General features: G+C 43.3%; 1 protein-coding gene across 1 annotated transcript in view; it reads left to right on the top strand.

The window, feature by feature from the left end:
- The window catches only part of csmd3b (CUB and Sushi multiple domains 3b), a 2345756-nt gene that overhangs the window by 275363 nt on the left and 2057651 nt on the right, over positions 1-12742 (top strand). The gene's annotated exons all lie outside the window — the stretch shown is intronic.

Here is a 12742-nt window from a genome sequence, read left to right as displayed (position 1 = left end):
CTTGACACAATATGTAGATAACCCTACAAGAAGAGAATCTGTATTTGACCCGGTATTGGGAAATGAACAAGGTCAAGTGTCAGGTCTCTCAGTGGGAGAGCGTTTTGGAGATACTGATCATAATTCTATCTCCTTTAACATAGCATTGGAGAGAGATAGGAACAGACAAATAGGAAAGCGTTTAACTGGAGTAAGGGGAAATATGAGGCTATCAAGCAGGAACTTGGAAGCATAAATTGGGAACAGATGTTCTCAAAGAAATGTACAGAAGAAATGAGATATCAGGGGATATCTGAGTGAAGTTACCTTCCAATGAGACAGGGAAAGGATGGTAGGGTGCAGGAACCGTGGTGTACAAAGGCTGTTGTAAATCTAGTCAAGAACAAAAGAAAAGCTTACGAAAGGTTCAAAAATCAAGGTAATGATAGAGATCTAGAAGATTATAAGGCTAGCAGGAAGGAGCTTAAGAATGAAATTCAGAGAGCCAGAAGAGGGCCATGAGAAGGCCTTGGCTGACAGGATTTAGGAAAACTCGAAGGCATGCTACAAGTATGTGAAGAGCAAAAGGATAAGATGTGAGAGAATAGGACCAGTCAAGTGTGGCAGTGGAAAAGTGTGTATGGAACCAGAGGAGATAGCAGAGATACTTAATAAGTATTTTGCTTCAGTATTCACTACAGAAAAGGATCTTGGTGATTGTAGAGATGACTTACAGTGGACTGAAAAGCTTGAGCATTTAGATATTAAGAAATAGGATGTGCTGGAGCTTTTGGAAAGTATCAAGTTGGATAAGTCACCAGGACCAGACAGGATGTACCCCAGACTACCGTGGGAGGCGAGGGAGGAAATTGCTGAGCCTCTTGCGATGATCTTTGCATCATCAATGGGGATGAGTTGCGGATGTTGTTCCTTTTTTCAAGAAAGGGAGTAGAGATAGCCCAGGAAATTATAGACCACTGAGTCTTAGTTCAGTAGTAGGTAAGCTGATGGAAAAGATCCTGAGAGGCAGTATTTGTGAATATTTGGAGAGGCATAATATGATTAGGAATAGTCAGTATGACTTTGTCATAGGCAGGTCGTGCTTCATGAGCCTGACTGTATTTTTTGAGAATCTGACTAAACACATTGATGGAGGTAGCACAGTAGATGTAGTGTATATGGATTTCAGCAAGGCATTTGATAAGATACCCCATGCAAGGCTTATTGAGAAAGTAAGGACGCATGGGATCCAAGGGGACATTGCTTTGTGGATCCAGAACTGGCTTGCCCACAGAAGGCAAAGAGTGGTTGTAGACAAGTCATATTCTGCATGAAGTTCGGTGACCAGTGGTGTGCCTCAGGGATTTTTTTCTGGGACCCCTACTCTTCGTGATTTTTATAAATGACCTGGATGTGGAAGTGGAGGGATGGGTTAGTAAATTTTCTGGTGTCACAAAAGTTGGGAGTGTTGTGGATGGTGTGGAGGCCTGTCAGAGGTTACAGCGGGACATTGATAGGATGCAAAACTGGGCTGAGAAATGGCAGATGGAGTTCAGCCCAGATAAGTGTGAGGTGGTTCATTTTGTCAGGTCAAATATGATGGCAAAATATAGTGTTAATGGTAAGACTCTTGGCAGTGTGGAGGATCAGAGGGATCTTGGGGTCCGAGTCCATAGGACACACAAAGGTGCTGCGCAGATTGTCTCTGTGGTTAAGAAGGCATACGGTGCATCAGCCTTCATCAATCATGGGACTGAGTTTAGGAGTCGAGAAGTAATTGTGCAGCTAAATAGGACCCTGGTCAGACCCCACTTGGAGTACTGTGCTCAGTTCTGGTCACGTCACTACAGGAAGGATGTGGAAACCATAGAAAGGGTGCAGAGGAGATTTACAAGGATGTTGCCTGGATTGGGGAGCATGCCCTATGAGAATAGGTTGAGAGAACGCGGCCTTTTCCCCTTGGAGCAGCGGAGGATGAGAGGTGACCTGATAGAGGTGTATTAGATGATGAGAGGCCTTGATCGTATGGACAGTCAAAGGCTTTTTCCCAGGGCTGAAATGGCTAGTATGAGATGGCACAGTTTTATGTGCTTGGAAGTAGGTACTGAGAAGATGTCAGCGGTTTTTACGCATAGAGTGGTGAGTGTGTGGAATGGGCTACCAGCAATGGTGGTGGAGGTGGATATGATAGGGTCTTTTAGGAGATTCCTGGATAGGTACATGGAGCTTAGAAAAATAGAGGGCTATTGGTAACCCTAGGTAATCTCTAAGGTAAGGACATGTTCGGCACAGCTTTGTGGGCCGAAGTGCCTGTATTGTGCTGTTGGTTTCCTATGTTTTCTAAGCAGATCAGCAGCATAAAATATCTTCTGAAGGAAAAAAGCAAATATTAACCACTGTTCCGATATAACAGGCCTGTCAGACAGATGATCAAAATAAAGAAAAACTGCATGTGCTGGAAATATGAATTAAAAACAGAAAATGCTGAAAATGTCTGTGGAAAACAATTGTCTATGGTTCTGTTCTGCTACCAAAATCAAAATCAAGTACATTGACAAATGCTTGAGTGTACTGAAAAGCTTACTTGTCCTGTATAAACAGATTCTTCCCATTAGAAATTAGATTTCTGAATGGCCCAGTATCACTACCTTGTTATTCCTGCCTTGCACTATTTATTTATTTCTATTTATTATTACTTATAGTAATTTGTTAATACCTTGTATCATACTGCTGCCACAAAACAACAAATTTCATGATATACTGTCTGTCAGTGATCGTAAATCTCGAGAGAGCAGTGGATGTTGTTTGCATGTATTTTAGCAAGGCATTTGACAAAGTCCTGCGATGGAGTTTGGTCAGGAATGTCCAGTCACTTGGCATTCAGTGTGAGGTAGTAAATTGGATTAGATATTAACTTTGTGGGAGAAGCCAGAGAGTGGTAGTAGATGGTTGCCTCTCTGACCGGATACCTGTGGCATTGGTGCTGTATCTGCTGTTGTTTTCTCACCTATATTAATGATCTGGATGATAGTGCGGTTAACTGGATCAGCAAATTTGTGGCTGACATCAAGGTTGGGGGCATAGTGGTCAGGAGGGGAGGCTATCAAATCTTGCAGTGGGATCTAGACCAGCAGGAAAACTGGACTGAAAAATGACGAATAGACAAGCATCACACACAAAAATTGCTGGTGAACGCAGCAGGCCAGGCAGCAACATCGATTGTACCTCTTCCTATAGATGCTGCCTGGCCTGCTGCGTTCACCAGCATTTTTTGTGTGTGTTGCTTGAATTTCCAGCATCTGCAGATTTCCTCATGTTTGTGAGATAGGCAAGTATGAGTTGTTACACTTTGGGAGGACAAACCAGAGTAGGAGTTTCATAGTGAGCAGTATGGCACTGAGGGTTGCAGTAGACCAGACGGATCAGGGAATATAGATCCAGAATTCCTTGAAAGAGGCATAACAAGGGTCACAAAGAGCATTTGGTGACCCTGTTATCTCTCTCTAGGAGGCCGACATCGGAAAATCTTTCAAGAGGATGAACCCTCACGGGAGATCAGGCCTTGATAGTATACCCGGTGGGGCATTGAAAACATGCCAACGAACTGGCAAGAGTGTTCAAGGGGATATACAACCCCTCACTGCTACAGTTGGAAGTACCCACCCACTTCAAAAGGGTGACAAGCATGCCAGCACCCAAGAAGATCCGGGTGAGCTGCTTCAATGACTATCGCCCAGATGCACTCATATCTACTGAGATGACATTCGTTGAGAGGTTGGTCAACTCTTGCCAAAGCAATGACCTGGACCCACTGCAATTTACCTTCCACCACAATAGGTCAACTGTGGATGCCATCTCAGAGGCTCTGCACTCAACTTTGGCTCACCTGGACAATAGGCTGCTGTTTATTGAGCCAGAATCTTGTTTAAGAATACAAACTGGGATCCTCTGGATTAAAATATCCCAAATGGTGGATTAAATAATAATGTAGGTCGCATCCGGAATTTTCCGGGTCGCGGACGACTTCCTCCCATGCCGTTCTGACGTAGTTGGAATTCATGTACGAGGCAAGTTACAGCAGTGGTTTGCCATTGCCTTCTGCCAGGTGAGTTTTCTTCCCAAAGAGATCACCAGCTCTTAACCCCGCACGGATGGAAAGCGTGCCGGGGGGGAGCCGGCTGGATTTGAACTTTGGAACCTCTGCCCCGCAGTCCAGCACTGATGCCACTACGCCACCAGCCGGCTTAGAAACAGATGGATTAGAATCAGGAAAAACATGAGCTCCTCTGTTGGTTGACACCAGGGAATGAGCAGCTTTAGTACCCATTTTCTTAACTGTTTGTTCAGATGGCATCAAACCCCTGTAGGTCGCCATTAACATACCCTGAACAGCCTGAACACTAACTCTGATGTACTGTCCAATTCGGCAGAGGAGTTAACCTTAATCCTTCACTTACTGTATTTAAAGATTTCTTCGACTGAAAGGCCTGTATACCAGGTATTGCTTCCACCATGGCATGAAAAGTGGTAGGCAAGGCTTCTTTTCCTTTGTCTACTCATTATCTTATTCAAATTTCTTTATTTTTACTCACACAAGGGGAGCAAATTTGTATAGGTGCCAAATGTCCACTGCTCTTTACATTAGTATTCAACTGCAGAAATCTTAAGACAAACTTACCAAGGGTAATCTCCATTTATTTAGCACCTTTGCAGCAGGGAAATATATTTCCAGTACATTTCCCACAAAATGAATAATTAACACTGAGCTGCAAATGACTATATTAGTGCAGGTAATTAAAGATTTGATCTGCTGAGTTCCTCCGACATTGTGTATGTCGCTCTGGATTTCCAGCATCTGCAGAATATCTCGGGTTTATGATTTTCTGCTCCACTGCCGAATCTTCAAGGGATGCCTACCCTGAGGAAGTTTAAATCTTCTCTTCGACAGGAGTTCAGAGAGATTCTTTCTCACTGCTCCCCCTGTGATGTCTGCTGCTCTCCAACTCTCTGACTATGTGCTGTCCCAGACTCACTACACGGACACGTATACTTCCTGGGGACTTGTCATCACTGCCATCTTGTTCTGCATGGCTTCCAGCTTCATTTTCAGGGATCCCAGTTATGATCCCCTGAAGATCCCAGGTACTCACGTTTGATTGACTGCTTCTTCTGTCGCTTCTCACTCGGAATTTTAGGTGCCACCCTCTGCTATGAGGAGAAAGGTGCAGACTCTGTCTCAGTTCCTGCCACATCTTCAGGCCTCTCTCTCCTCTGCCTGCTATAGACTTCTCCCGTGTTTCATCTTGAGGCCACCTGCAGGTTTGAGGAACAACACCTCATATTCTGTCTGGGTAGCTTCCAAACTTATAGCACGAATATAGATTTCTTTCTCTGGTAAAAATTTCCGTCCCTTCCCCCGTATTTTATTCCCCTCTCTGGCCTCTTCTCCTTCCTATCACCTCTCTCTGGGTCCCCTCCTCCTTCTATTTCTCCTTTGGTCCACTCTCCTCTCCTATCAGATTTCTTTCTCTCCAGCCTGTTACTTTTCCCACCTGTTTGGCTTCAGTGATCACCTTCTAGCTAGTCCCCTTTCCCCTCTCCCCAACTTTTTATTCTGTTAATTTCCCCCTTCCTTTCCAGTCCTGAAGAAAGATACAGGGATGCAACGTTGACTGTTTTTTCATTTCCATGGATGCTGCCTGAACGGCTGAGTTCCTCCAGCATTTTGTATGAGTTTTGATCAAAGAGGCTGGCCATGTGATAATTAAGGAGAAAGGCTTGATGGGGAGAAGAGATAGACAATATTGAAGTTAAGGCCACCAACAATGGAGAGACTTTCCCATTTGAGCCTCACTAATTACTATCTCACGAGTAGTATTTTATTTTCCTTCACAGTTGCTTCTAGCTTTTAATAGGTTCAATAAGTACATTTAATGTCAGAGAAATGTATAGAATATACATATTGAAATTCTTTTTCTTCGCAAGCATCCACAAAAACAGAGGAGTGTCCCAAAGAATGAATGACAGTATAACTTTAGAACCCTAAAGCCTCTCCAGCTTCCACCCCCACGCACAAGCAGCAGCAAGGCAATGTCCACCCCCCCACCAGAAAAAAGCATCGACCAAGCATAAGCAGGCAGCAAAGCATCAATAAAGACACAGACTTGCAGTACCCCAAAGACTACTTCTTCACCCGGTAATTCGATATACCACAGGCTCTCTTTCTGCCTAATAAGGGAAAAAGAGATGTCCTCTTTTCACAGCAAGAGGAGAGACATAACACACAACTCCCTGATTTATGATGTTTATAGTCTGTTACATTATTTTTTCTGTGCTCTGCGCCCAAAGAGTCAGCCCCAAGTCTCAGGTTTCTGGACACACACCCCACGGCACCTAACCCACTACTCCCGATAGACAATAGGTGCAGGAGTAGGCCATTCGGCCCTTCAGGCCAGCACCGCCATTCACTGTGATCATGGCTGATCATCCACAATCAGTATCCAGTTCCTGCCTTCTCCCCTTAACCTTTGATTCCGCTATCTTTAAGAGCTCTATCCATCTCTTTCTTGAAAGCATCCAGAGACTTGGCCTCCACAGCCATCTGGGGCAGAGCATTCCATATATCCACCACTCTCTGAGTGAAAGAGTTTTTCCTCAACTCCGTTCTAAATGGCCTACCCCTAATTCTTAAACTGTGGCCTCTGGTTCTGGACTCACCCATCAGCGGGAACATGCTTCCTGCCTGCAGCGTGTCCAATCCCTTAATAATCTTATATGTTTCAATAAGATCCCCTCTCAGCCTTCTAAATTCCAGAGTATACAAGCCCAGTCGCTCCAATCTTTCGACATATGACAGTCCCGCCATCCTGAAAATTAACGTTGTGAACCTACACTGCACTCCCTCAATAGCAAGAATGTCCTTCCTCAAATTTGGAGACCAAAACTGCACACAGTACTCCAGGTGTGGTCTCACCAGGGCCCTGTACAGCTGCAGAAGGACCTCTTTGCTCTTATACTCAATTCCCCTTGTTATGAAGGCCAGCATGCCATTAGCTTTCTTCACTGCCTGCTGTACTTGCATGCTTGCTTTCAGTGACTGATGTACAAGAACACCTAGATCTTGTTGTGCTTCCCCTTTTCCTAACTTGACTCCATTTAGATAATAATCTGCCTTCCCGTTCTTACCACCAAAGTGGATAACCTCACATTTATCCACATTAAACTGCATCTGCCTACTCATCCAGCCTGTCCAAGTCACCCTGCATTCTCATAACATCCTCCTCACATTTCACACTGCCTCCCAGCTTTGTGTCATCAGCAAATTTGCTAATGTTACTTTTAATTCCCTCATCTAAATCATTAATATATATTGTAAACAGCTACTGAACCCTGCGGTACCCCACTGGTCACCACATGCCATTCCGAAAGGGACCCGTTAATCGCGACTCTTTGTTTTCTGTCAGCCAGCCAATTTTCAATCCATGTCAGTATTCTGCTGTTCCATGTTCCCCCGCGACGCCTCAGTCAGGGGCATCGGCCTTGAGTCAGCCTGTCTCCAGAGCCATGAAAATTCGGAACCCTGAAGTCACACTAGTCTCCCAGGCCGTATCCTTGGGATATCAAAAAGCGGCTGCTCGTGAGGCCCCGAGAGCGGGTCCCATTCCCGCAAAGAACTAAAGTCAGAGTGTAACTCCAGGTCAGGGTCTTCAAAATAACCTTGAAAAGGAAAAAAAGAGATATCAAGTCAGGTCTGGGTCAGATCTCCATATATATGTACATGCTGAATAGATGCTATCAGGTTGCGTTGTATGTTCCATTTTTAGTAACAGACTGCTGGCTATTTTTCCAAGCATTCTGGTACAGACTAATATCCTGTAAGATTTTTTTTATCTTTACCTGTCATCTATGATTTATGCCATCTTAATTTTATCCTGGAGTGCTTTTTTTAAATCTATTTTTAAGATTTTGTTGCTTGAATTAACAGATGCTCTGAAATTGCTGAGTAATATTTGTACAATAGTAATGGAAACTATTTTCATTAGCATTTCATTTCAAATTGGAACAACTTGGATCCACTCTAGTTGCAAAAGATCAATAGCAGATGCCATTTCATTGGCTCTACACTCAAACTTTGAGACTTTTTACCATGCCCATGATCTGTTCTTATCAAATTACTGTATTGCTTTGCACTATTGTAACTATATATTATAATTATGTGGTTTTTGTCAATTTTTCAGTCGGTTTGTCATGTGTTTCTGTGATATCATTCTGGAAAAACATTGTATTATTTCTTAATGCATGCATTACTAAATAACAATAAAAGAGGACTGCGTGTCCTCATAATCTAAAAAACTTTGAACATCTGGACAGTGAAGCTGCATATACCAAGATGATCTTCATTGACTATAGCTCTTCATTCAACACTAATGCTCTCAAAACTAATCAATAAACCTCAATACCTCCTTGTGCAACTGGATCCTTGATTTTCTCACTTGCAGATCCCAGTCAGTTTGGATTGGCACCAACATCTTCTCCACAATCATCGTCAGCACAGTTGCACCACAAGGCTATGGGCTTAGCCCCCTGCTCTACTTGCTTTATACTTATGAAGGTGAAACTAATCACAATACCATTACCACTTTTAATTTTGCTGATGATTACACTGTGGAAATGAATTAACATATTGGAGGGAGATTGAAAATCAGGCTCTATGGTGCCACTACAAAGATTTGGTATGTCATTTAAAACATTGACAAACTTCTATATATGCATGGTGGAGAGTATACTGACTGGTTACATCATGTCCTGGTATGAAAACACCAATGCCATTGAATGGAATATATGGATATAAGTAAGTCATGCAAAAACAGAAAAATAAAGTAGTGAGGTTGAGTTCATGGTTTCAATGGCCATTCAGAAATCTGATTGCACTGGGGAAGAAGCTGTTCCTGAATCATTGAGTGAGAGTGGCTTTAGGGTCCTGTACTTCCCCCTTGATGGTAGCATTGAGAAAAGAACATGTCCTGGGTTTTGGGCGAGGTGGTCCTTAATGAAGGATTGCTCTTGGAAGATGTCCTGGATGCTGGGGAGACTAGTGCCCAGGATGGAGCTGACTGAGTTCACAACTTTCTGCAGGTTGTTTCAACCCTGTGCATACACTTCAACCATTCCGCCCGCCACACCCCGACACCAGACGGTGATGCAGCCAGTTAGAATGCTCTGTACAGTACATCTGTAGAAATTTGCAAGTGTCTTTGGTGACGTACCAAATCTTCTCAAGCTCCCAATGAAATATAGCCGCTATCGTGCCTTTTTTGGAGCTACATCGATATGCTGAGCCCAGAACTGTTGCAAGGACATGGCTGGGTACGAACCCAAGTGCAGGACACAGATGCTGAGGCAGAGACATTAGGCGTAGCACCTCCACGAACAGGGAGACAATGTGAAGCTTAGAACTAACAGTTCTCAGGAAAAGGAAACAAGGTTTACTCTCACAAGAGTCAACCAATGAACTGGTGGCTTCTTGCTGTGGTTACAGGGTTTTTATCCTGCCGTTTCTGATGGGAAGCAGGTGCGTGTAGTTAGTGGTACCTGGGAATAATTGGAATCTAAATGAGGTGATCGAGGCCCAATTCTCGAGGCAAATAGCAAGGTGGGGGATTGCCAGAAGGGACCATGACAGGAACAGAAATGTTGATACCCATGAACTTCAAATTGCTCAGCCTTTCCACTACTGATCTCTTGATGAGAACTGGTATGCATTCTCTCTTCTTACCCCTTCTGAAGTCCGCAATCAATTCTTCGGTCTTACTGATGTTGAATGCAAGGAATTCGTTGCTCACTGGTAGGGAACTATACCCTGTTGATTAGTATACAGTTTTTGCTGATTAGTATAAATTCCTGGCATATTTAATTTTTTAGGAAGTTATTATAAAATGATTGTGACTCTGGAAAATGGAGTTAGTATCTAATCCAACTGAAGCATGTTTTCTGGTACACTCTGTGACCGCCAGTTATGGTAAAACATAATTATACCAAGGGAGTTAAATATTTTACAACATATTTCAGCAGAATTCTGATGAACCTGAGCAGCACATTGTTTTGTTAGCTGAGTTTTCTTCTGTGATAGGAAAGGATGTGAACATGTGCAATTAAAATGATATTCCAATGCAACTTGAACACACAAGGTATGAAAGATCTTTGTGACGTTGTCACTATCTGATTATATGTCAGAAATAAATTAGGGATTCCATTTGTTCCCAGTGATTCTTCCTTCTGTGTTGGATGTTTTCCAATTTGATTTCAGGGAATGGAATTGGATTAGTTTCTCCTGACTGCATTTGAGGACAACATAGAAAACCTAAAACACAATACAGGCCCTTTGGCCCATAAAACTGTGCCAAACATGTCCTTACCTTAGAAATTACCTAGGGTTACTCATAGCCCACTATTTTTCTAAGCTCCATGTGCCTATCCAGGAGTCTCTTAAAAGACCCTATCGTATCCGCCTCCACCACTAACGCTGGCAGCCCATTCCACGCTCTCACCACTGTCTGCTTAAAAAACTTACCCTGACATGTCCTCTGTACCTGCTTCCAAGCACCTTAAAACTGTGCCCTCTCCTGCTAGCCATTTCAGCCCTGGGAAAAAGCCTCTGACTATCCACACGATCAATGCCTCTCATCAACTTATACACCTCTATCAGCTCACCTCTCATCCCCCGTTTCTCCAAGGAGATAAGGCCAAGTTCACTCAACCTATTCTCATAAGGCATGCACCCCAATCCAGGCAACATCCTTGTAAATTTCCTCTGCACCCTTTCTATGGATTCCACATCCTTCCTGTAGTGAGGCGACCAGAACTGAGCACAGTACTCCAAGTGGGGTCTGACCAAGGTCCTATATAGCTGCAATATTACCTCTCGGCTCCTAAACTCAATCCCATGATTGATGAAGGCCAATGCACCATATGCCTTCTTAACCACAGAGTCAACCTGCGCAGCACCTTTAAGTGCCCTATGGACTCGGACCCCAAAATCCCTCTGATCCTCCATTATACTCCAGTATGCTGTTGAAGTATTTAATGGAGGCACCAAAAGACAATAAGAGCAGAAACTGACTTCATAAAAACATTTACCTGCTTAGGCAATTTCCACAGGATCCAGGATAACTTACTTGCAATCTATAGAATCATAGAAAATGACAGCACAGAAACAGGCCCTTTGGCCCATCTAGTCCATGCCAAAGTATTTCAACTGCCTACTCCATCAACCTGCACCTAGACCACAGCCCTCCGTACCCCTACCAAAATGTGCCTGTCCAAGCTTCTCTTAAAAGTTGAAATTGAGTTTACATGCTGCAACTCTGCTGGCAGCTCATTCCACACTCTCACAACTCCTTGGGTGAAGAAGTTTCCCCTCATGTTCCTCTTAAACTTTTCATCCTTCACCCTTAACCCTTGACCTTTAGTTGCAGTCCCACCTGACCTTAGTGGAGAAAGCCTGCTTGCCTTTACTCTATCTATTTCCCTCATAATTTTGCATACTTTTATCAAATCTCCTGTCAAACCAGTTTTTAGACTGGATTAAATTAGTTTTATTTATCACATGTGCAGCTAAGCATTCGGTGAAATGCATAATTTGTGTCAAATCTCACTTCTTTTCTACCATATTATTCTTGCTCTCTTTTTTGCACTACTTATTCAATTTTTTAAATTTATATTTCTCGTTGTAATTTTTAGGTTTTGTTATGCATTGGAAGGTACTGCTGCAGCCGAACAACATATTCCACAACATAAGTCTGTTATATTAAACCTGATTCCGATTCTGACGAAAATCAACAAGGATTGTGTTGGGTGCAACCCACAAGCGTTGCCACGTTTCCAGTGACATCATAGCACACTCACAACTCACTAACCCTATCCCGTACATCTTGGGAATGTGCAAAGAAACGAGAGCACCCAGAGGAAAGTCACGCATCCACAGCGAGAACGTACAAACTCCTTACAGACAGCCGCAGGAATTGAGCCCCAATCTTACAGCTGACACAGTAAAGCAATGCTCTGACCGCTATGCTATCGTGCCACAGTTGATAAGTTTACTGTGGGAAAATGGCTGACTCTACTATGGATGGGGCAGGTGATGGCTACAGGGCAGGTGGGCAGTTGAAGAAGTGTACACTTCTGCTGCTTATGTGGGGTTTCTGTGTGTTCCTGATGCATGTTCTCAGTACCGTGTTAAATATTACTGCGCTGCTTTGGGGAGGTGGGTAGAGTCATGGCTCAGAAGTCAGTAGCGATGCTGTATTTCCTCGGAGACAGAGGAATTTCAAGAAAGAATCAGGAGATTTAACAATTAAATCCCAATAAATTTAAATATATACACAATGCAACAAAAGTGCATTTTAATAAACTACGGATAATTACTGAGTAACCAGCAATAAAGTTATAGTGAGAGAGAGAGAGATACAACAATTTAACAGTCTCTTCTGCCTCAACAATCCCATGCTGCCCAATAACTCCATGTGAACAATGTGCCCAATTACATCTTTGGAATGCAGGAGAAAACCCACTTGGTCACAGAGACAACGTGCCGACTCCTTGCAGTGAGCAGCGGGAATTGAACCAAGGTCATTGGTGCTGTAATGGCATTATGCTAACCACTACGCTACTGCACTGACCCAATAGTCCGCAAAGTTCAAAGTAAATTTATTATCAGGAATTCGCAGTAAATACAGAGAAACACAATAGAATCAATGAAAAACGA

This window comes from Mobula hypostoma, chromosome 1, assembly GCF_963921235.1.
Source record: "Mobula hypostoma chromosome 1, sMobHyp1.1, whole genome shotgun sequence".
NCBI lineage: Eukaryota > Metazoa > Chordata > Chondrichthyes > Myliobatiformes > Myliobatidae > Mobula > Mobula hypostoma.
The sequence above is the reverse complement of the archived record's forward strand: the minus strand, read 5'-3'. Positions and strand labels throughout refer to the sequence as shown.